General features: G+C 38.8%; 1 protein-coding gene, 1 long non-coding RNA gene and 1 pseudogene across 4 annotated transcripts in view; 1 reads left to right on the top strand and 2 right to left on the bottom strand.

Annotated features, from left to right (window-relative positions):
- NEIL3 (nei like DNA glycosylase 3) overlaps positions 1 to 2031 on the bottom strand; it is an 86323-nt gene extending 84292 nt beyond the window's left edge. For both annotated transcript variants that reach the window (XM_059384231.1, XM_059384233.1), the window contains exon 1: positions 1923 to 2031. The gene's annotated coding sequence lies outside the window, so the exon portion shown is untranslated. The remainder of the gene's footprint in view (positions 1 to 1922) is intronic.
- Positions 989 to 16308, top strand: LOC132006466 (uncharacterized). 2 transcript variants are annotated; one of them, XR_009401105.1, is made up of 3 exons: positions 989 to 1167; positions 5700 to 5867; positions 15883 to 16308. It is a non-coding gene; the product is annotated as an uncharacterized LOC132006466 (long non-coding RNA). The 2 variants fall into 2 exon arrangements; XR_009401104.1 differs by lacking the exon at positions 15883 to 16308 and adding an exon at positions 13035 to 14111.
- LOC132006329 (large ribosomal subunit protein uL22-like) lies at positions 3290 to 3911 on the bottom strand (annotated as a pseudogene).
- Positions 16309 to 25350: the final 9042 nt, after the last annotated feature.

Below are 25350 nucleotides of genomic sequence, written 5' to 3'. Positions count from 1 at the left end.
AACAGATAATCACGTCAAAAAATAGGCAGGAGACATGAACAGACATGTCTCCAAAGAAGACATACAAATGGGTAACAGACTCATGAAAAAATGTTCATCATCATTAGCCATCAAGGAGATTCAAATTAAAACCACATTGAGATACCACCTTACACCAGTTAGAATGGCCAAAATTAACAAGACAGTAAACAACGTGTGTTGGAGAGGATGTGGAGAAAGGGGAACCGTCACACTGTTGGTGGGAATGCAAGTTGGTGCAGCCACTTTGGAAAACAGTGTGGAGATTCCTTAAGAAATTAAAAAAAAAGAGCTACCCTATGACCCTGCAATTGCACTACTAGACATTTACCCCAAAGATACTGATGTAGTGAAAAGAAGGGCCATCTATACCCCAATGTTCATAGCAGCAATGGCCACGGTCACTAAACTGTGGAAAGAACCTAGATGCCCTTCAACGGACAAAAGGATAAGGAAGATGTGGTCCATATACACTATGGAGTATGATGCCTCCATCAGAAAGGATGAATACCCAACTTTTGTATCAACACGGACAGGACTGGAGGAGATTATGCTGAGTGAAATAAGTCAAGCAGAGAGAGTCAATTATCATATGGTTTCATTTACTTGAGGAGCATAAGGAATAACATGGAGGACATTGTGAGATGGAGAGGAGAAGTGAGCTGGGGGAAATCGGAGGGGGAGACAAATCATGAGAGACTGTGGACTCTGAGAAACAAACTGAGGGTTTTGGAGGGGAGGGAGGTGGAGGGTTAGGTGAGCCTGGTGGTGGGTATTATGGAGGGTATATATTAGATGGAGCACTGGATGTAGTGCCTCAACAATGAATTATGGAACACTGAAGATAAAGAAAATAAAATAAAATGGAAAAAAAAACCACTTACAAATATGACAAGTGCTGTGGAAGAACAGCAGAGGGCATGTATGAAAGAGTGAACTGGAAGAAGAGCCAGGGTAGGACTCTGAGAAAATGAAACCTAGGCTGATTTCTGAAAGCAGCTGAGCAGTCAGCCAGGCTAAGAGCCAGGAAGGCTAAGGGGAGCCGTGTGCGAGGTCCAGTGCGGGGCAGGCCCACTGTCTGCTATTTACCAAAGTGAGAGAAAGGCATTGTGCTGTGCCCTTAGGAGCTGGGAGCAGGACAGGGAAAAGGTAAGTAGAACATTCCACTGGGAGGTTGGACAGGGAGGGCACATCTTGCTGGGTCTCTTAGACTGTGCAAACATTTGCATGCCATCTTCATTACACGAGGAAGCCAATGGAAGTTTCTAGCAGGGATGTGACATGATCCTATCTATGTTTTATAAATATCACTCATTGTGCTTTTTATACTTTCACAGCAATAAATAGCCATGATGATTAGTAGCACATTTTTTGACAGGATTATTTATTCCATTTAACAGATGTTTTCTCCGTTATTTGAGCTAGCTCACTTGTATCGCAGACACCATGTGGAAAATGCTTCTGAATGCAGGACACCTATTTACAACCATTTTTGAAATAAAGTATATTTTAACATAAATACAATATGTACAAAAAGCAAATTTATGAGATCTTTGCATGTTATTATGAAATAAAGGAGAAGATATGTGGCAGAGATACTGTTAAGTGCTTCACTCTGTTGTTGATAAAAGTTACCACATGTAACTTTTCCAAAGCCATCCAGTGCTCATTGGAGGTTATGTGTGAATTAAGTAACATTAGTATACTTAGATATTTAGATGATATTTGTTATAAGGAGTCCTGATTGCAATGATAGACAAAATGTAACTATTATAAGTATTAATACATACATTACTACATTAATACATTAACAGACAGATTAAGGCTTACTATTTCACCCATATTTTAAATGCAATGAATTAAAAGGCAAAAATGCTAGCATTTTAAAAAGTACTTACACTGACCTGTATAGTGAACTGCTGAAACCAACAGGTTTGCCCAGATAATGCGTATTCTTCGCAAAACCACCACCTAGGGAAAGAACACAGCTACTTTTAGGTTGCTCAGTGTTTGTAGCTCATTCGTATAAACAGGTTGTCTTTTCGAAACAGGAGTAAACACCATGGCCTGTAACACTGGTTAAAAGCAGGGGCTCTTGGTCTAACAAAGAGTATTTCTCTTCCCCGGGCTGTGGGGAGACCGGCGGGAGGGGAGCTCAGCGCTTAGCATCCATGGCAGGCTCACGGTCCGCCAGCGCCCCCTGGAGGGAGATGGGGAAATAGCAGCCTGTCCGGCAGCAGGAGGGAGATCTGACAGGCATTTCTGAGAAGGAGCCGCTAAAGCAGGGAATTACTGCAAGAGTAGGGGGGTGACAGGTTAGACAGCAAGAGAAATGGCACAATGCAGAGTCAGTTAATGATTCCAGCAGCTTTCAAACGCTGAGAATGTTACAGTTGGTAACGGAGGATGGCACCTGGGAATTACCTCTTGATAAGTCAGGGAAATCCTTCAAAGATTTGAATGTTCTTCCCTATCAGGACATTCAAAAATATTTAGGTTGTGGTTAAAAAAAAAAAAAAAAAAAAAGGCACGTCATAAGTGCCTTTTATTATTTTTTAAAGTCTGTATTATTGAATTGCCACCTGCCAGATTTGAGAATGCAAATGAAAAGAACCCTACAGATACAGTCTAGAATATGTGCTAGCGATTCTATCGAAAAGCAGTCTTGCTAGTTAATTTACCATTGGTAAATTTTTTTCAAATATTTTATTTATTTATTTGACAGACAGAGATCACAAGCAGGCAGGGACGCAGGCAGAGAGAGAGGAGGAAGCAGGCTCCCCGCTGAGCAGAGAGCCTGATGCGGGACTCGATCCCAAGGACCCTGGGATCATGACCTGAGCCGAAGGCAGAGGCTTTAACCCACTGAGCCACCCAGGTGCCCTGGTAAATTTTTGATACAGCCAAATGATCACTGGGCTCTGACCAAATTATACAGGGGATTGTTCATTCACTTTTTAAAAAAATTTTATTTATTTACTTGACAGAAAGAGATACAGCAAGAGGGAACACAAGCAGGGGGAATGTGAGAAGGAGAAGCAGGAACCCTGACTCAGGGCTGGATCCCAGGACCATGGGATCATGACCTGAGCCCAAGGAAGATGCTTAACAACTGAGCCACCAGGTGCCCCAGTTCATTCATTTTTTAAGGTGACCTAAAAAATACAGAATAGTTCAAAGATAAGTGGGAACTAATATTAGAACCAGCTACCAGGTTTTGTTTTTTGTTTTTTGTTTTTTTGTTTTTTTTTATTATGCACAGACACGATACTTCTTTTTTTTTTTTTTTTGCATTTATTCTGTGCAAATTTACTCCCGGGCCATAAGTTTTTGTTTCTTCAGTTTCTTCTGGGATATCTTTTTCTTCTGTGCAACCTCCTCTTCTGGCTTAGGAACAATCTGCTCTTTTTCAGTAAGGATCATCTCAATGTGGCAGGGAGAGCTCATGTATGGGTTAAGGCGACCATGAGCCCTGTAAGTCCTATGCCGCATCTTGGGGGCTTTGTTCACCTGAAAGTGCTCAATGACCAGAGAATCGACATCTAAACCCTTAAGTTCAGCATTACTCTCTGCGTTTTTAAAAGCATGTGCAGTAAAAATTCAGCACTCTTCTTGGGCCACCGACCTTGTGTCCAGCCCCACTGTTTGGCCTGGGCACACCTACCAACTCCACCATTGTAGCGACAGAATGGCACACACTGCTTCTGCAAAGTGACGTCTTTCAGATACTTGGTGGCTTTTCGGATATGCATACCCTTGATGGCCTGGGCAGTTTCACGTGTGTTCTTAAAGTGAACACGGAGATTTGAACCTCTTGACTTGCATGATTTCGTAGGGTTTTCCGGGTCAAGTGAATAGCGAACCATTTTCAGAGGTCACCCCAGGCCGCTGAGTGGAAGAGGAACCACGATACTTCTTTTAAATGGAGCTGGATAGGAGATATTCCTCAAGTACCAGAAATTCTGCAAATATAAATTAAGGGTGGTGGGAACAAGTGCATAAGAGGCATTAAATGTAATTACTATTTTCAGGCCAGGGAGAGAGGGTATAGAGAGGTGTACTGAACTCTTCCTTGTCTCTGGATTTCTATGGGTTTTTGGTTCCTTTCCATTCACTGTGTCCCGGCATCTTGCTTAGTGTACAGCAATGACGCATGTTTTCTGGTGTTAGCTTAAAACCTTATGTTGAGACTGTGGGTTAATGCTACTTTTAATAATCAGTTATGTAAAAGCTGTTAAAATAAAATAATTCCAGAGCAAGTTTGTCCTTTTCACTTACCAACCACAGCCGAAATCAAATTCACAGCTTTGCAAATACTTTCACTTAAGTCTCTGTGTAACTGCACATAATAGCATAACTAATAGCTCTAAAGACCAGTATTTTAATGAAGCACATATCTTTACACTGGGCACAAGGCACTCTGTTAATAAAACAGACATGGACTTTCCCCTTCATGGAGCCTAGAGGGTATTTTATTAATCTACTACTTTATTATTAGTATTAGCTTTTTTATTTTATTTTTTAAATTTATTTTATTTAAAGTATTTTAATAATATTTTATTATTAGCATTAATCTACTACTTTATTATTAATTATTACTACCAATTAAACCACTACAGCAGTCATCATTGATTTGGTTAATTTGTCACTTGTGTTTGAATAAAAAAGTGTGTAGAATGTTTAAAAAATATTAGTTTGGGGTAGAAAGTTAGACACCTAAGGATTATTTCAGGCAATGAGAGAAAAGGGAGCTGACGGTAAAAACTGAGTTGGAACCATAGAAGGGAAGGGTGGAGGGTGTGACTGTTGTGCCCCCGGCACCGTGTTTAATGCTGGCGTGGGTAATCCAGCTGGATCCTCGCACAGGCTGATGAAATCGAGATTTTTCACATGAGGATACTCAGGAGGTTTAAAGTTGAGGGGCAATTAAATGGACCGCCCAAGGTCACACAACAAGTAAGTGCAGATTTTTGTATTTCCCACCCAACTACAGAAGAACGAGAAAATGGAAGATATTTTAAAAGGAGAAGTTAAAATAGTTAGGGCTTTGATACACACAACTAGATACTATTAAAACCACAGAGATGCCAGTGACAGGCATCATAATGGGATCCAAGAATTGTGACCCCCCCTCCCTGTATGCTTTGGGGTTTTTTGCTATTAGGAACCACCACCTTCTCCTGCTATTGCTCATTCCAGAAAGAAGTCTCCAGAATATTATAAGGTAGGCATGCACCTGAAAGTTTGGACTGTCTGTCAGGAGCAGTCTCCCAGTTTTCAAAAAAAAAAGCCAAACAACAACAATAAACAACCAAAACAAAAAAAGAACCCTCTTAAAACTGTTCATTCACAAATCAGTCAGTCAAGAGCAACACATCAGAAATTCTTTTTTTTTTTTTATAAGATTTTATTTATTTATTTGCCAGAGAGAGAGAGAGAGAGAGAGCGCACAGGCAGGCAGAGTGGCAGGCAGAGGCAGAGGGAGAAGCAGGCTCCCCGCCAAGCAAGGAGCTCAATGTGGGACTCGATCCCAGGACACTGGGATCATGACCTGAGCTGAAGGGAGCCGCTTAATCAACTGAGCCACCCAGGCGTCCCCACATCAGAAATTCTTATGGGGCGGCAAACAGAGGTCAGAGATGACGGTCCTGGTCAGGGCTCCTCCTCTCTGTTTCCCGCAGTTTCCTTTGCCTGTGGTCAACCATGGTCCAGAAACAGACCATCCTCCTGACTTAGCATCAAGAAGGTCAAAAAGAAACCTAATGTCAAGTCACAGCGCCTACATTATTCACCTTCACCGCATCTCATCACCTGGCATTTTATCATCTCGCGTCATCACAAGTTGAAGGGTGAGTACGAGATATTTTGAGAGAGCGAGAGAGACCACATTGACATAGATTTTATTAAAGTATACTGTCATCATTCTATTATATTATTATTGTTGTCAATCTCTTACTGTGCTTATTTATAAGCAATTTTATCACAGGTATGCATGGACAGGAAAAAACATGGGTATATACAGGTTTGGGTCCTGTCTGCCATTTCAGGCTTCCCCTGGGGGTCTTGGAACAGATTCTTGGTGGATAAGAACCCCCCCAATGCAGCCAGTGGGTGCTCAGCTAAAAGAAGCTTATAAAAGGAAAACAAACAAAACAAAACAAAAAGGCTTTGCCTCCTTTCCTTCATAATAAAATACTGACACAATCTTAATTATAGGTTATAAACAGTGCTGTTGGACCACCGCTTCACCATATGGGACTGAGGACCATAAATATGTTATGTGTTGGTTCTTGGGGAAAAAAATAGAATATACTCTTTGTAAAAATCATATTTTTATGAGCCTGCTGAAGAGCTGCTGAATGTTGAATCAAATCACGAATTCTCAAGACCATCATAATCAGAGTAGGCAAAGTATATATTTGCTCAGGGAAACATCTGTTAAGGAATTTCTCCTGAGTCCCATCAGTAGTTGGCAAGCTTTACTGCTTTAACTATGTTTTCATTATCGGCCTGCCTGCGGAATAGTTTACACTGGTTGTCCTTCTATCATTAATTCACTAATAAAGAAAGAACCTTGTTAATGGCCTGCCATGGCTGGTAATGTTCACAACAAAACTTAAATTTAGAAAATCACTCACTGATTTGTACTTTATTCAACTGTAGTTTTGAATTTTATGTACAGTCAAGGAGCTTTAAAAACGATGTAAATAGTAAGTTATGAAATGAGTGCGAATCAACCATGGTGTTCACACTGACAACTCGGCCACTTCCGAAGTATTACAGAAACTGTGTCTTTATAACGCTGTGTTCACAAGGATCGTGCCATCACTTCTAATACTTCTCAGTGAAATTATTGAAGTTGGCTAAATTGTACACATAGAAAAATCTTTTTTACTCCAAATAGAGGCACGTTCTGGCAAAATATATTTTCATCAAACAAACTAATAAAATATTAGTTTTAGGAAACAAAGAATTTTCTGGAGGGGAAAAAACAGAGGAAACCCAGAAAATGATGTTCTTTGACACATTTGTCGCATAGATGTATATTATAGGTGACCTAAATTAAATATATCATGGGTTTTGGGGGATATGTTTGACATTAAATACATACATGACCAGGATCATGTTATTTTCTTCCTAGATTTCCATTTGGGATGTTCCAGTGTCATATAGTCAATAAAATATCGTCCCAATATACCCACATATTTTTTACATAATATTTTATAGTTGATTTACAGGTGAATGATTTTTGAAATTGCGATAAGAAAACGAGACCTACCCTCCTCACAAATTCTGAAGTACCCAACACAAATAAACATCATAATAGCTGAACAGCTCCACATTCTCCTTAACCAGCAACCAGTCTTCTGCTTCTATGAACCTGAGTATTCTAGCATCTCATAGAAGTTGAATTGTGCCCTGTCTGTCCTGCCATGACTGGCCTATCTCATTTAGCTTCAGGTCGTCTAGTTTCATCCATGCTGTTGCATACTGCAGGATTTCCTTGTTTCAGACTAACTGATACTGCATTGCATGTATATGCCACGTTTTACTTACCAGCCATCTGTCAATGGCCATTGAGGTTGTTTCCCTGCCTTGGTTATTGCAAATAATGCTGCAATGAACATGGCAGTGCAGGTACCTCTCTGAGAACCTGATCTCAACTGGACGATGTGGAGAAATTGGAACCCTTGCAACACTATTGGCGAGGAATGTAAAACAGCGCAGCGCTTCGGAAAACAGTATGGAGGTTCCTCAAGACATTAAAAACAGAACTACCGCATGATCCAGCAATCCTGCTTCTGGGTGTCTGTTCAAGGGAATTATTTTTGCAGCGGCATTTGCTAATACCAAATCATAAGAGCAGGTAACTAGGAATACAGAATAAGACAGCAGTTCTCTCTAACATGTTCTCTGCTCAAACTATTGATATAACCTGGGCAAAGATAAGTGTGAGCAGGAACGAAAGCCGTACGTCTGTTGTGTGCGATATCTGCCTGAGCTGTTGATGCTATATATTAAGTTTCAGTAATTGTTCAGGTCATCAATCTCTGGCAAGAACCTTTCTGAGTGCTTGATGGCACTGCATGCTTCAAGCTGTGCTACATTAAAAAATGATGAATCTCTGTCCAGGTAAAGCTCTGCCCTTTGGCTATCATCATGTATCACCATTTTATTTACAAATAGGTATTCGTGATGATAAGTAGCAAAAGGGTACATGAGATTTATAAATAGAGGAGAGGTTGGCACAAGCTCATCTTGGAACTTACGCCATTGAAAGTCTGGAGAAAACGATCATAGTTACCTGCAAAACAAATGACTTTGGTAAATGAAAATCTTCGTGATCAGCCATTTCAATGACTCAAGATTATTTATCTAAAACATCATGCTCTTCGCAGAATAAATCAATTTTAACTTCTAATTTCTACTCTTAAAAAATAAAGTCTATGTGTCTTAAGTGCATACGACTCTATCATCATACATAATTTTGGCAGTTTGCAAATTTCAGAGGAATCGCTTTCTCATCTTTGCTGTTAGCCACACCATGGTCTTGTTATTTTAATTTGGGGCAAGAGGCCTTTATTTTTGATAGGATTTTTTTTTTCCTGAACATACAACAGAAATGACTTTACCTCCTCTTTGCTGATAGGATCATAACGCAACGAGCTGTACGTCACTCCCGTGTGTCCTTCCTTATTAATCGAGGGTGGCATTTTATAGCTGTATTGAAGGGAAACTGTGCAATGCTTGCTACAGTTCCTTTTATCTTATTTTACTTTTTTATCTTACATATTTTGTCTTGCATCTGTGTTTTCCATAACAGCTACATTAGTTCTGGATCAGTTATTTTTTTTTTGTTCAAGGAACATGGTACAACCTCCATTTCTATCAGCAAATTTTTTGAGATACATAGAAAGGTATGGAAACAATAAAATCATCCCATAAGAATATATTGCTGAGCTCTATCAAATCTTTAACAATTTGATAGATTTACATTTAAAAAAAAAGGTTAGGGAAAGAACTGGCGTGTTTTGGCTACTCTTTCGAGATGGCTTCCTTTCCCGCCATTCATATCCCCCAAGTAGATGTTTGTAAACTTCATGTACACACTTAAACTATCACTGCTCAGGGATTTATGCATGAGCACTAAGGAATGTTTTGTGTATCTCCAGTTATTTATACAAATAGTCTAAGACAGTGACTATCACTATTTAGCTTGCCTTTATTTTTCACTATTCTATTTTTGACTTTTCACCATGTTAACACATGTATCTCTAGTTCATTCATTTTTAAGGACAGTATATTATGCTTTTGAGGGAGATATCACATTTTATTTGATGAGCATTTAGGCCCGTGTCTGATTTTTTATGAACATGAATGTCCCACCATATGTCTGCTTGCCACATGTGCTAAGGTTTCTCTAGAAGAAAACATTGAATTGTTGTGCAGAACTACAACTTGACCAGGATACTTCCCCGCCGCCCTCCTGGTTATCTGTATAACTATGCTTTGGGCAGTGTATAAAAGTTCTCCACTTTCTCACTACCTCATTAATGGTTGATATCAAATATTTGACTTGTCAGTCTGATGGGTATGAAGTAATATTTTACTACTGTTTTTTTATTCCCCTACTTAGAAATGAGTTGCAGTATCTTTTCATACATTTTTTGGACATTAGTTTGTCACTGGATTATATATTTGTATCCTTTTCTCACTTTTTTGGCTGTTCGACTATTTTCTTATTAATTAGTAGGAGCCCTTGACATATTCTCACAACTCATCACTGTCAGTTACATACACAGCTTGCAACAGTCTTTCCCAAATGGTAACTGTTTTTTTTTTTTTTTCATTCCTGTATGGTCTCAATAGTTGAAGGGTTAAAAATTTAATGTATTCAAATTCATTGATATTCCCTTTTATGTTTTAAACTTCTGAATCATGCGGGTTTTTTTATTTTATATTTTATATTTTTAGAGAGAGAGAGGTGGGGGAGAGAGGCAGAGGGAGAGAGAATCTTAAGCATGTTCCACACCCAGTGCAGAGCCCGTCTTGGGGCTCAATCTCACAACCCTGAGATCATGACCTCAGCCAAAATGAATAGTCAGATGCTTAACCAACTGAGCCACCCAAGTGCCCCAAACTTTTGAATCCTGTTTAAGAACTCTTTTCCTACCCTTGTTGCCGTAAAGGTATTCTAGTATGCCTTCTTTGAAAAGCTTTTTGGAGTTGGTCTTTGATTCATTTAGAATGAAACGTTAGGTATATCTCTTATTTTAATTATGTATGACAAAATTTGTTCTCACAGTAAATTTATTGATGAACACCCTCTTCATTTATTTTTAATACCCCTTCAGTCATGTTATCAAGTTTTTAAACATACATAGGTCTGTTTTGTCTTCTCAATTGTTCTTTTTTATTTTTATTTTTTTAAAAGATTTTATTTATTTATTTGACAGACGGAGATCACAAGTAGGCAGAGAGGCAGGCAAAGAGAGAGGGGGAAGCAGGCTCCCCGCTGAGCAGAGAGCCCGATGTGGGGCTCCATTCAAGGACCCGGGATCATGACCTGAGCCGAAGGCAGAGGCTTTAACCCACTGAGCCACCCAGATGCCCCCATTGTTCTTTTTTAAGTTTAATTCTGTTTCATTGCCCTTCCATGTGAATTTCAGGATAAGACTGTCAAGTTTTATGAAAAAAATTGGAATTTCACTGGAATTGAGTTGAAATTAGTAATTATTTTGAAAGAATTTTATTTTTATAATATTGTAACTTTCAACCACGAGCATGATTTAGTGCCATTTACACAAGTCTTTATTTATATTATTCAGCACAGTATTATAATTTCTGCTAGATTTATTCCTAGCTGTTAGAGTTGTACGGAGATTTTGTTTGGCTTTGATATTTGGACCAAACCAGATATTTAGTGTGGCTTCAACCTTGGTCTTTAGAACATTAAGTAGCTGCAGTCCAACTTCAGTGTAATTCCTAGCATCCCTGAACTTGAGTACGACCAGTAATTTTGTGATCCCAGGGTTTTTTTCATATTTAAACAAAGTTTCAACATCAGTAATACAAAGAAGACATGTTATTTGGATTTACTGTGAATATCTGAATGTTCATTTACAAATATGTGTAAATATTCTAGATGCTATTCAGAGCAAAAATTCTCCTTATGTTGTTTTTGTGGTGAAAATCTGTTATTTTGAAATGAAAATGTTTATTATTGCAAAAGTAGAATGCTGCAGCAACTAATAATGACTAAAATAATAATATCATGAAAACACTGTTATAAACTTTTGAATAGTTAAATATGCAAAACAATAAATTTGAGAATTAAACTAGAATCTGATAATGAAATCTGAATATTAACAGTTTGTTAGCTACATAAGAAATAGTATTCAATACTTTTTGAACTGAGTGGTTTATACAATTTAAATAACACAAAGCAGAATGTTAGAAATTATGTGATAATTCTAATCTTTGTGCAATTGTTCAGTGTACAATATCCAAAAATTGAAGGAAGGAAACAAAGAATAAATTTTAGGTATTTAACTCACTTTAAGGACTTTTTCTCCTGAATCAACTATGATCAGATTAGCTAGAATGCCCAAATATTCTAGCAGATGAAATTATCAAGAAATAATATTTCCTGCGCTATGAAATTTAAAAAAATAATTCTGACAACACACCTTTTAAATAATAAAACTGTAGTAAAATTTTTATTTTTCATCAAGTTTCAGATTTATTCTTGTATTCTAGGAGTTCATCTGCGGTGGTCGTATTTGGCTTTGTCTCCACTGTGGTAATATATTGATTTTAACATTAGGGCACTTGCTCTTTGACCAAAATATGCATTTGATGCACCTTTCCAAGATACCAGAAATAGCATTGAACAGCATCTAATAGATATAGTGGCTGTCATGGCTCATGTAATCTTACTTCTTTTTATTTCTAATTGCTTGTTATCAGGATATTATTGAGTCATATGCTGATTTTTTTTATCTAGGAAATTTGATGAGCTCATTAATTCAAGTAGTATGCAGATTCTTGATTTTTCAGTGTGAAAAATAATATTGCCTGCAATTAAAGGCAGATTTGTCTCTTTCTTTTTAAGTTTCATACGCATGGTTTATTTTCCATATCCAGTTGGAGAAATGACAGTAGAGAATATCTTTGCCCTGTTCCTATCCCAATGGAAATCTAAATTTTTTTTTGCCCGTATCTGTGGTGATTTTGAGATAATGACTTTTATCAGCTCAGGTAGAGTACTCTTTTATTCTGAGTTTGCTTTTGTCATGAATGTGCATTGATTTTGGCGCATACTATTTCATTATCTACTGAAGTAAAAAGATCTCTCCTTTAATCAATTAATATAGTTTATTCAATTAACCCATTTTTTATGTTGAAACATCCTTAAAATTATGGGAAGTAGACTATTAGTTGTCACATATTTAAAAATATATACATACTGGGTACCTGGGTGGCTGGTGGAACATGTGACTTTTGATCTTGGGGTTATCAGTGAGTTTGAGCCCACACTAGATGCAGATATTACTTAAATAGATATTAAAAAATATATATGTATATAGATATAAAATACTGAATTCAACTTAATAATATTTTATTTAGAATTTCTCTATATTCACAAAGGAGCTTTATCTAAAATGATCCCTGTTTTTGTATTGTCTTTGTCTACTCTGAATTTCAAGTGAGTACAGATTATTTGCTTTTTGAGGACTTGAGAACAGCTTTCTATAAAACTAATTTTTTTTTTTTTTGGTTATGGTTTTTATGGGGGATAAAGCAGGCAGCAGAGTAAGCAAGTGATTGAAGTTAACACCCACAGTAATAAGACATATGGGCATTATGTTCTCCCTGACAGGATGTACTACTGAAAGGGGCACAATGTAGCTGGCGTTCTTGCCAAAAATGCATAAACTCTATCTGATTATGAGAAAATATCAGACGATACTGAGAGATATGCTATAAAATAACTAACGGGCACTCTCCCATAGTGTGGTGTTCATGAAAGACAAGGAAAGCCTGAGAAACCAGCACAGACTGAAGACTGTGGAGCAACGATGACTAAGTGTGGTCTCCTGAACTGGACACTACACAGAATAAGGACATCGGTGGGAAAACTGGTCAAATGAAAGAAGACATATTTAATGTTTCTTGTACGCAGGATGTCTATACATGTACAGAACAGACTTATTTTTGAACATAAACCTTTTTTTTTTGTTTAATCAGTTTCTGCTACAGTTGTATGAAAATTATCCACTCTTACTGTGGGATTATAAATTCTGTTAATAAATCTTTGTTTTTATTTATGGATTTTGAGGCTGTGTGCTTAGGGACAGGCAAGCCCATATTTTTTCTGTGTCATGGAGGATTCTGTGTTACTTTGATCCCCATTAATGCCTTTTGCCTTTAATATTATTTTGTCTAATTTTCATATTACTAGATTATCTTTCTTTTAATCATTATTTGCAAAGTATAGTTTTCCCATTTGTTCATTTTCACCTTTTCTGTATGTTTTTGTTCTATGCATATTTCTTGCAAGGAACTTATAGTTAGATTAGAAAATATAGTCACAGTTTTTATCTTTTCATACAAAAATTTAATCCATTAATATTTATTCTAATTACTGATATATCTTAGGCTTTATAAAAAACATTAATTTTGTGTTGATTAAGCATGTCAATGTTAAGTATCTCTTCTCCCTTTCTTCTGAGTGAATGGACTTCTTGCAGGGCACAAGGCTGACTGGAATAAATATTATGTGTCTTAGTCATTCTGGAGATAAGTGTGAGTATGTGACTAAATTTTGGCCATGGGATATAATGTATATCCAGTCTCCCTTAGAATACAGTTGGGGATGCCCTTTCTTCTTCTCTGTCCCTTCCATCATCACTGTGCCCAGTATATGGATGCCTCCTTGGACCATGAGGATGAAGACCATACCCTAGAGATGGCTGAATGGGGAGTTGGATAGTCTCTCAGGATAGCATCGAATCGTGTGACCATACCAGTTCTGGACTTTTTTGGACATTTATGTGATTAACATGAGCACAAAATAAACACCTTCCTTATGTAAATCAGTATGTGTAGTGTTGTTTGTGTGCGTGCATGTTTCTTGTAGCAGAATCCAATTTTAACATGTACACCCTTTCTCCTATAATTTTTCTCCTTCTGCGACTTTTATTTGGGGTGATAATTCTCCACACTGCCTTCTTTTTTTCTCTGCATGCATGGAGAAGAATACAGATCTTATTCTTATTTCTTTGGCAAACATATTTCATTATATCTTTATCAAAAGTGATTTCTATCGTAAGCAAGATGCAGTCCATATTACAATCAAATGGGCATTGAATTTCTCTGTCCCCATTTTTATTATTATTCAGACTCACTGCTGATCAACAGAATTTTCTGTTAGGATAGAAATGTTCCATATCTGAACTATTTAATGCAGTAGCCACATATGGCTATTGGGCACTTGAAATGTGTTTAGTGAGACTAAGGAGATGAATTTTAAATTTTATCTAATTTAAATCTATTTAAAATTAAATTTTAATAGCCACCTTTAGCTAGTAGTTAAAACACAGGACTATAAATGTAGTTTTAATTTTCATTTTAACTCTATAATTTAAACAAAACATGAATCAGGACATATCTAAGCTGTACTTCCTGTCTATTTCTTCACCTGTGACACTTTCAGGGAATTTCTTAAACCCCACTATCATGCATTAATTACCCAGGGTAATTAATGCGTGATAGTGACTCCTCATGGAGTAAAAAAATGTTCTATCTTGAGTCAACTAACTTAATCCCTTTATTTGACAGGTGGGAAAAAAATAAAAGAAAAATTAAATTTAGTTTATTTTATGTGTTATTTCATATTCTGCTCTGGTTACTGGTTTGCAAAATGTTAATTTCAACATACTTGCCTAATACGACCACATTAAATATTGCTTGTAATAACTGTTAATTAAGGATTGGAAATACTCTTATTTGTATTGAGAATTTTTTATAGTATGTTATGCTATAAATTGAACAGGAAATGCTGAAATGTACCATATATTAACAGTGCTAGTATGTCAATCTTCATCTGAGAATCTTAAAATGGTAAAGTGAATGAACATCATTCTCAGCATAAGTTTACATTGCTTTTATAAATACAAGATATTAGTATATGTCCTATAACTGCAGTTGCATTGTTTTGAGTTTGATACGATAATCTGGCATAAAATACTGTAACATCCCATTTACGAGGAAAAAAAAACCAGGCAAAATATATTCCAACTCTAAAGATTTAGTTTATATTGTTCATTACTAGTCTCACTAAAATAACAAATAGTATGACATAGACTTTAGGAAGACTAAAAGCAGTAAAATGACTGCAAAATTACCAATTTTTTGTGGTAGAGGACATAAAGGTTTATGCCTAAGCATCCTGAAATGCTGACAAAGTAGCTTCTTTTTGGCAAGGGAAAGTGCTGCCTGGTAATTTTACATTTTTAAAAAAGTAAGAAGTAAGGCCTTTAAAAATTTAAATCTCATTAGACTAGAATAGAAATTTAGAGCTCTCAGAGACCTTAGAAATGATCATATCCAATCCCTTCACAAGTAATGACATTGAATTTTACGGAAGTTAACTAACTTCCCTTAGAAAACACAGCAAATTAGTTAGAATCAGAAGCCCAACTGAGGCCTGCTGTGCCTGTCAGGGATGCTTTCCTCTGACTGGCCTGTGTCTCTGGACATCATGTTCATTGAGAATGTATTTTAAAGACCATGAGACGGTACTTTAACTACAAGATTTATTCTACAGGAAAGCTCACGGATCTTTTGCTTCATTTGCAGGACAGAATGGAGGGGACAGCATCTCTGCACCATCATTCCTGTGGGCTGACTGAACTTTTTGCTGCCACTCATTGAAGATTAAAGGATTGTTACTGTGAACTCAATTCCTCTGTCTCAATGTGTCCTCCATTTTCTATGTTAATGTCAATAACCCATATCTTCCCATCATTTAATGGCCACCATCAGCCAGCAGAGAATTTTTCTTTGTGAGAGGGCTTATGTGTTCAGTCAGAATTTACTACTGACCAGATACCAAGTAAAATAAAATGGAGAGACCTGTGACCTTCCCGTGGTAAAAGTCATCCTGACATATTCCTCATGTGTGCAGCAAACAAGATGGCAAGGTACACAGAGTCACCCACCGAATTAGTAGAGTCAAAAGACACAAAGATCTTAGTTGAGAAAAGTATTGATCAGCAAGGCAAATGAAGGCCGTTGATAACCTCCATGATTAAAGACTGAGGTAACACAAGGGATGGCTTCCTTTCCTTCCGTTCTTTCTTTCTTTTTAAAAAGATTTATATATTATTTGAGAGAGAAGGAGAGAGCAGGAGCGCATGTGTGGGAGGAACAGAGGGAGAGGGAATCTGAAGCAGGCTCCACACTGAGCTCAGAGCCCAACATGGTGCTCAGTCTCAGGAGCCTGAGATCAGGACCTGAGCTGAAACCAAGAGTGGGAAGATCAACCGACTGCACCTCCCAGGTGCCTCTACAGGAGAGATGGCTTCTGAGGAGATTACAAAGGTGGCATCAAGTGTTCAGCTGAGTTGAAACTGAAGCTAAGAGGGGCCTGTTGGTTTGTACGAATCAAGAGGCCCAAGGATTAGAGGTCTCCCTGCACATGAGGAAGAACTGAAATGGCAGTGAGCTGTGAGGGACCTGAAAATAGGGTTTGGTCAGAGGGAGCCATTTGGACGTTAGATGCCAGGATGCTCCATCAGTTTTCTCCAGAGACACAGAACCAATGGGGTATGAATCTGTAGACTGACAGATGATAAAGAGATTGACAAACACTATGGATTGAACGAACTGTGTCCCTTCCAAATTCATATGATGAAGCCCTAACCCCCAATATGATAATATTTGGAGATGGGGATTTGGGAAGTTTACTGGGTTTTAGGGAGGTCAGGAGGGTAGGGTCCTCAAGATGGGATTAGTGCCCTTAAAAGAAGAGACACCTGAGAGTTTGCTTTCTCTTCCTCTCTCCAAATGAGGGCACTGAGTGTAGGTACCATCTATCTACAAGCCAGAAAGTCTTCCCCAGGAGAACCTTTCTAGAACCTTGATCTTGGACTTCCCAGACCCTGGAACTGTAGGAAGTAAATTTCTGTTGTTTAAGCCACCCAGTTAAGACATTTTGTTATGATAGTGAGAGCAGATTGAGTGAGAGAGAGAGAGTGAGTGATTGGTTGATGGACTGATTTAGGAATTGGCTTATGTGATACTGTGAGATCCTTCAAGTCTGAATTATGTCCAGCAGACCAAATAGGCTGGTAACTAAGGCAAGGGTTGATGTCCCAGGCTTGAGTTTGAAACTCACAGAGTTAGGAGGTAGGCTAGAAGCTTAAACAGGTCTGGATGCTGCAGTCTTGAGGCAGAATCCAGGGATGGATTGTAGAAATGAAAATGAAAATACACCTTTGAAGCTGACAGTGAGTGCACAGAGAGCTTACTCCTGGGTGATTCATTCAGAGAAGTCACCCATTTGGAGGTGACACTTGGTGGGTGATGAAATTAATGGACTTTCTGATTCTTAGAATATCTTCAGTATCGTCCTGCATTTTCTATCTTTGATGGTCCAAAATGTAGCAGGAACAATGCACAGCCAATGCTATTTTCCATGTTTTGAGTTTAGTAACTTTGCTGTGTTTTCTCATTTGTAATCACAATATCCAATACTGTCATATAACTTTTTCATCGTGGCCTACCAGTGGATGTTTTCTTAAAAATTCATTTACTACTGCCAATACTATTATCGTTTCAAATGTACTGAGTGGTTAGGAAATATCATGGTATGACATGTAACTGGCCTCGTGTCTCAGTTACCTACCTTTGATTTTGAAGAGAATTTGGCTCTGTTTTCTATATTATGAGACCTAAGAAACAAAAGCAACGCGCGGATGATTAGGCAGAGGGAGCCCTCGCAAATCCATAGATCTGGCATATGCCTTTATCTGCAGCTTCAACATAACTAAGCTTGGTAGAAGCTATTTGTACCATGGTAATACTGATCTACACTTAAACATGGAAAGACTCTTGGCTCTGATTCCAAGTTGACAATAGCCTGACTTGAGAAAAATATAAAAGTTAATCCAAGAGAAATATTGACATAAAAAATTAAATGTGCCAATCTTATCCACAACAAAAACATAAAATGAAATTGTCTTCTGAGAGACTGAAGAAAACAGTGTTACTCTTAAATGTTGCCTTTTTTATACTGCATGTATGTTGTAATAAAAACATAGCAAGCCAACCCATAAACGGTATCTTCCCATTGGCTCTACCCTTGAAACAATCCAGCCATGCTTCATACAGCAGGTGTATCTTCACATATTATCTTACAAATACTGCCTTAAAAGCTCATGAAACCAGAGGATTTTTAAGAATATGTCTACTGGATACTACACCAGACTAACATCTGTACTCAATGGGAAATAGGGTTAGTATATTTTATGAAATTCTAGCTTGTAAAGGGACAAAACCACCACTCGAAGCTTGGTTGATGGGAGATGGACTTCCCATGGCATTAGCAAGAATTCCATACACCGCGTCTTTTCCCTTTCAGCCTGTTAAACCTCCACCTTCTGGGTCTCCAATGCAGCCAGTGAAAAGAACACAAACACAGCTCAGCGAAAGCACATTTGGAACATTCCCGTCTTTCCCCCTGTACTACAGCTCTTGGGATCCCATGAAGTGTACGACTTGTGCCCATAGGAAGCACGTGAAAGCAATCCCACTCCTCTCCACCTTGACCCACTCTTAACAGTGCTATAACGAGTTAGTCTTCTGATACTTCAAATGTATGTAGAAAGTTTTATGTGCTATATTTGTTGCAAATATTCCAGTGCACTGAAAAAGTATTTCCAAGTAGCTTTGATGCCTTCCTGCAAAATTCTCTCATATCCATCAACTAAGTGTCTAAATTAGCAGATAAATACATTACTTACATGACTGCCTCCGTGCCCACAGTCACCAGAGGCAAATGGGCATGCGTGACTAATTCACACGCTGAAGCGTCTTAATGGCCAATCATAGAGATCACAGATGATGTGACTCTACATTCAAATTCCTCTCCATCGCTTTCCAATAGCATATTTTTCCTTTTATATTTAGAAAACACAGTCGGGACAGATCAACAGCCATGGATGAGGATGAGTCAACAAACATTAAAAAGCTGGCTTCCTTCTCTTTTCATGGGTGACTTAGCATTTCAAAAGCTATTGCTTCCTTTATTTCTGTGTCCCTTGTCAACATTTGGAGACAGGCGGTGTGCACTGTCATTTCTCTTACTTAATAAGTGTACTTCTGAGTATTTCAGCATTTTCTCATCAAGCAAGTGTAAATGTTAACAGCAGCTTGGCTGCTGCAAATCACTGCTGAGTGGCGACGGGCTGCAGGATTTATCTGGATGAAAATATCAAAGAGTGTGTAAATTCTATTGATATTTCCCCTAACGTTTTCCTTAAGAAAATATTAAAAGTTAAGAGGCACAAGTTCTACCATTTGATTTCCTTATGTTTCAAAGATACTCATTGAGCCATAATCATCACATTTATTTGCCCTCCTCTCTTAGAGCATGTCTTTCTTCTTTATTAACAAAACGTGCCGACTGCTTGCTCTGAGTTTAAAAATTAATTTCTAATTTCCTATCATTGAGATGAGGGTTCTTTAAAAGGTTTTGTAATATTTATTCAAATTATAAATAGATTGAGATAGATTGACTTTGAATTGACCAAATCAATTTCTGTCTTCTAAAATAGACTCATGCCATGATGATAATTATCCTTCATTTCTTTTTCATTGTGTTCTTATTTTTGTGCACATGGCCATCAAAGATCGCTTACCATATAGTAGCAGAAACGCTGATCCATCTTGGATAACAATAACAGTACATGAAGAGTTATCCACTGAAGTGACTTTGAAAGAGAGCCGTGATTTCGTTTAGGTCATGAAGGAAGAAATTGCCAAGTTCCAGAATACTGCCTGAGGTAACTTCACAGAAGTGGTCCTTACCAAAATCATTCAGCATGGCTGACAGGCATTATTCAATATAGTTCATGTATCAATCAGAGCTATTAAAAATGTAAGTGACAAAATTCAACTCAAATCACCTCAATCATAAAATGGAGAAGGGATGTTTCACATACCGAGAAAGACCAGAGAAAGAAAGGCATCAGGCATGACTGGATCCAGATCAGGTGAGGTGGAAAGACTATCTGTTGCCATTTCTCGGCCCTGTTCTGTCCCTGTTGGCTTGCTTATCAGACCCTGCACCGTGGCCCCTGAGAGCAACCCGCTCCCATCACTCTCACTGCTAGCGGCTGCATAGAAGACAGCACATTTCTTTCCTCCCCATTCAAAACTCCTTACTTGGCTTACATTGGCATGAGTTGGGCAATAGACTCAATCCTCATTAATCTCTGTGGATGGGGCCATGTAAACGCAAACCTAGGTCTGCTACTAGGGCTTGGATAGGACTTACCTAAACCACATGCACCCAGTGGGGGTGAAAGAGGGAGGGGTGCAAAGTCTAAAATAGCATGTGATACGATGTGCGCCCTGACGTCTGAAACCGGGTGGGCCTGGAATAGCTGACCCCACAAGACCCCTTCCCTGGGGTCTTGTGTAGGGAAGGCCCCCAGCCAATCAACACTTCTTTTCAAGGGGACCGAACACAGTTCTTGCTTATCCCCCGGGGTGGATTTTAGATCCCTACCAGCCTGTGGAATTATTCAAATGAACTAATCACATCCCCCTGCAAGAAATGAAAGGGCACACTACTCCCTTGAGGCTACAAAGCCTGCCTCCTCTTGTCTCTGGGCACTTGGTTTCTGTGCAACCTCCATGTGGCCCTATGTGGCTGGCCATGTCCTTCTCCAGACGGCTGTGACGATATGTGACTAAGAAATGCCAAGCTGGGGCGCCTGGGTGGCTCAGTGGATTAAGCCGCTGCCTTTGGCTCAGGTCATGATCTCAGGGTCTTGGGATCGAGTCCCGCATCGGGCTCTCTGCTCAGCAGGGAGCCTGCTTCCCTCTCTCTCTCTCTCTGGCTGCCTCTCTGTCTACTTGTGATTTCTCTCTGTCAAATAAATAAATCTTAAAAAAAAAAAAAAAGAAATGCCAAGCTCCTCTGTCCAGTGTTGTGTGTCATGTCTTCAGCCATCTCCATAACCCAAGGGTGGGAATCCTCTCTCCCTGGTAGGGTGAATAAGGTGATTAGAGCAGAAGTGTACCTCTAAAAATAGGGATTCAATCCTCATAAGGATGAATGAATCCTGGTAAGTCCATAAATCATCAAAGTTAATTTCAGTTAAATCCAAAATTCAATTCAATGAATATCCTCAGCTTCTAGGGTTCTTGGTAAGAAGAGAGAACAAAACTAACAGTTTCTCCTAGAGAATTTGGGTATACTTAGGAGTCACTTCATTTCAACTTAGACCCCTTACGTGCAGCAAGAGGTCAGGATTATAGGGTGAAGAGAACCAGGACTGATTGTCCTAGATGAGGAAGCACACTGCATGCTACATCTTAACTTTTCTGGGAAGTGTACTATACTCATTAACATTTTTAAGGCTCTGATAAGTCCTGTAGTAAAAATATCTAATCGCTATTTTATATTAAGAATTTCTCAGGTATATTTGGTACAGAATGCATTTAAAACCTTTAGGGAATGCTGAAATATTCTTCATCTATGAAATGTTAAAATTTTTAGACTTTCTTTAGAATACCATGGGCATAACTGAAATCTTAATACTACTACTGAATATAGTCATTATAAATGGGTATTATAAGACATCTGAGATCTATTAAGTGGTCCTATCCTTAAGAGAAGGAAGATTATATGTACCTATCTTGAACTAAATCAACTGTTTGAGTTTCAATTTTTTCATTTATTTCTCTAGATTAAATTCTTTAAAGGGCATTTCTTCCTTAACATAATTTTGGAATGTAAATCCAATTCTTGTCAAACCAGAAAAATTATCAAGATAGTTATCTTTTTATCATAAACTCTTGGGGTAAAATAAGATTAACCTCAGACTTTCTGACCTAAAATATCAACATATTTTTAAAAGATGCATATTTCCAATGCTAATCCCTTTTTCAAGAAAACTATTTTAAAAACCCCACTTTGAATATTTGTCTTCTGTGGTCTTCACCACATATTCTCCTGGAAGAGCATATTAAAAAATAATACTTGAGGGAAGCTATGATAAATGGTTCAAATGAATTTTCCGCACATTTCTTGTTATGCAACAAAGAATCAATTGTGCCAGGAAAAACAACAACAACCTACAACCCGTGATTAAGTAGTACAGATTGGTTGTGATTTTATGTATAATTTCAATTTTTTTTGAGTATGCCAACTGATGGCTATATCAATATTGTTTTGTTATCTTTAATATGCACTATCTTATTAGCAGAATTTGGGGGTGATCTTTTCCTGGAAGAATATACTGGTTGGCAGTGAGGGAGGTGGTTTTATTTTTGACAACAAAAGCAATCATGATGATTTAGATATAATGGGGAAACGCTTAACCAATGTAATTATTGTTTTTGAAACAGTTCGGTTGAAATGAGTAAAGGAGGGAAGGAGTGTATTTTCAAAGTCTTGTAAAAGACATAAGCGCAAACATTTTGACTACTTAAAAGTAAAACATCTTGGACTGAAAGGAGATTAATTGTATCCATCAGCACAGGATTCTAAAATAGGGGGAAAAGATGTAGGGATTCGGGTGCTGTTCTATCTTTGAGACTGAAATAGTCCAAATTACTAAAATCTCCTAAGATTTTGCTAGGTTTAGAAGTTTAATTTTGACATCTCTATCAGTAACTTTTTTTGCTTTAATAAAACATGTCTGAATCCTCTCCACTTGCGCGCTGCTAATATAGACGTAAGGAAGATGTAGTCAGAAATCAGGGGGTGTTTAGAAACTCCCAGGATCTTACTTCTCTTCCAGAGAGTTATTTTTTGAATTTATATACATGATACAGAATCAAATCTCCTGAAATACAGGCAGATCACTATGTCTGTATAATTCTGGACCCACTGGAAAAAGGGCGTGTGTGTAGGTCAAGTCCTTCATCCTTGACAAGGAAAACATGGGTGTTAAGGGTTAAGTGGACGCCCTTCTCCTTAATCCCCCGTTGTTGTGAGTATGTAATCATCTGTGTATAGTTCATTATTATCTGTGTCTTCCTTTAGACTTTTTTTTTACTTAAAGGTTGTATTTACTTATTTGAGAGAGAGAGAGCGAGCGAGAGGGAGAGAGCGTGCACGCGCGCATGTACAGGGGGCGCTGCAGGGGGAGAGGGAGAAGCAGACCGAGCAGAGAGCCCGATGCGGGGTTTGATCCCAGAATCCTGGGATCCTGACCTGAGCTGAAGGCAGATGCTTCACCCGCCGACCCGCCGAGCCACCCAGGCGCACCCACCCCATTTAGACTCTTAAGCGAGGCAAAAGCAACAGCGTTGGAGCTCTGGACAACAGGTATACACAAACACATATGACTCACACACACGTTTCTTATTGCTGCTGTAACAAATGACCACTGATTTACCTGCGTAAAACAACGCACACTTACATTCCTATAAGTCAGAAGTCTCTCTGGGCTATAATTAAAGAATTAGCAAGGCTGTGTTCTTTCCGGAAGTTTGCAGGGAGAATTCATTTCCTTCTCTCTTCAAGAACAAAGAAGTCACTCGCCTTTCTGGGAGCCAGGCCCCCTCCTCCATATTCAAAGCCAGCAGCACTGAGCCTTCCAATCTCTCTCTGACTCTCACACTCCTACCTCCCCTTCACAAGAATCCTCGTGATTACACTAGGCCTGCCCAGATAATCCAGGATAATCTCCCCATCTCAAGATCCTCACCGTAATCACATTTGCAAAGTCCCTTTTGCTCATCCAGCAAGGGAGGCACAGGAGATACAGCACGACATCCTTGGGGGACCATGATTCTATGTCACTCCCACACAAGTATATGTGTCTTGTGGCTATAATTCTCAGTGTACAAATTTGGGACTAAAAGAGATATAATGTTGCTGATTTTTTTAATAAATCAGTTTAATTTATCTTTTGATCATTGATTTTATAAGGATCTCCAGAACAGTTTCTGTCAAGTCAGGGTTGTGCCCATAAAATGTCAAAGCCCAGGGTGGAAATTGCGGGGGGGCACCCAAGACGGCCCTCACCCTTTAGTCCACACACGTTTGCTGCTGAGATGCCTCTGATTCCTGCTCATTCCTACGCTCCGTAAAAACAAGCGGTCATCTAATTCCTATGTCCCATGTAACTGTCCATCCAGTCACTTGATAAATATTCATGGAGTGAGCATGTGTGTGGGCCCCAATACCCCTGAAACACACACCAGGAATAAGGCATCATCCCTCATTTCAGAGAAACTACTGTGTGAAACTGTACCACGTTCCTAGTGAGTACAGTGACAGAAATGCTCACTAGGTACTGTGTGAGGACAGAGAACAGGGCTCTAATCTAGCTGGGGAGCGGTGTACAGTTTGGTCAGCAAAGGCTCCAAGAGTTGCTCACGGGTGAGCTGGGACTCCAAACACGAGAGCACGTTCTCTAGGAGGATGTAGGTACTGCTGGAGCCAAACCTTATTGTTCCTTGAGGACTAGAGATGTGTTTTTCATTCAACTCGACAAATAATTACTGAACTGTGTTGCATGCTAAGGAGAAGTGCGAGGGCCTGAGAGAACGTTGAATACCGACACTTCCCCTTGTTCAGGGCATTAGGGAGAGCTTTTCTGAGGAAGTCACAGACATTAAACAAGTAATTACAAGTGAGATGTGTGCTAGGAGCGATGCTACGGTCATGCAGGGGAAATAATCTCACCTAGTTATGAGGGTCAGGGACTGCCACTCTAAGAAATCGATGTTGAAGTCGAGCCCTGAGGGATAAGGAGCATTTAACAACAGAGAGGAAGTAGGGGCCGGCCAGGGGGCAAACAGAATATTCTGCAGGGTGGGAATGCAGAGAGGGAGAAGGGGACAGACTGCCACAGTGTCTCAAGAGCCAGGTCAGGAGTTTTCCCTTCACCCTAGATTTGCTCAGAAACTTGTGCTAAATTCTAGATTTTGGGAATGACATGATTAGATTTGCAGTTTTAAAAGATCCTTCTGGGGGCACCTGGGTGGCTCAGTGGGTTAAGTCTCTGCCTTTGGCTCAGGTCATAATCTCAGGGTCCTGGGATTGAGCCCCGCAACAGGCTCTCTGCTCAGTGGGGAGTC

Source organism: Mustela nigripes, chromosome 18 (genome assembly GCF_022355385.1).
Source record: "Mustela nigripes isolate SB6536 chromosome 18, MUSNIG.SB6536, whole genome shotgun sequence".
In the NCBI taxonomy this organism is placed as follows: domain Eukaryota; kingdom Metazoa; phylum Chordata; class Mammalia; order Carnivora; family Mustelidae; genus Mustela; species Mustela nigripes.
The sequence above is the reverse complement of the archived record's forward strand: the minus strand, read 5'-3'. Positions and strand labels throughout refer to the sequence as shown.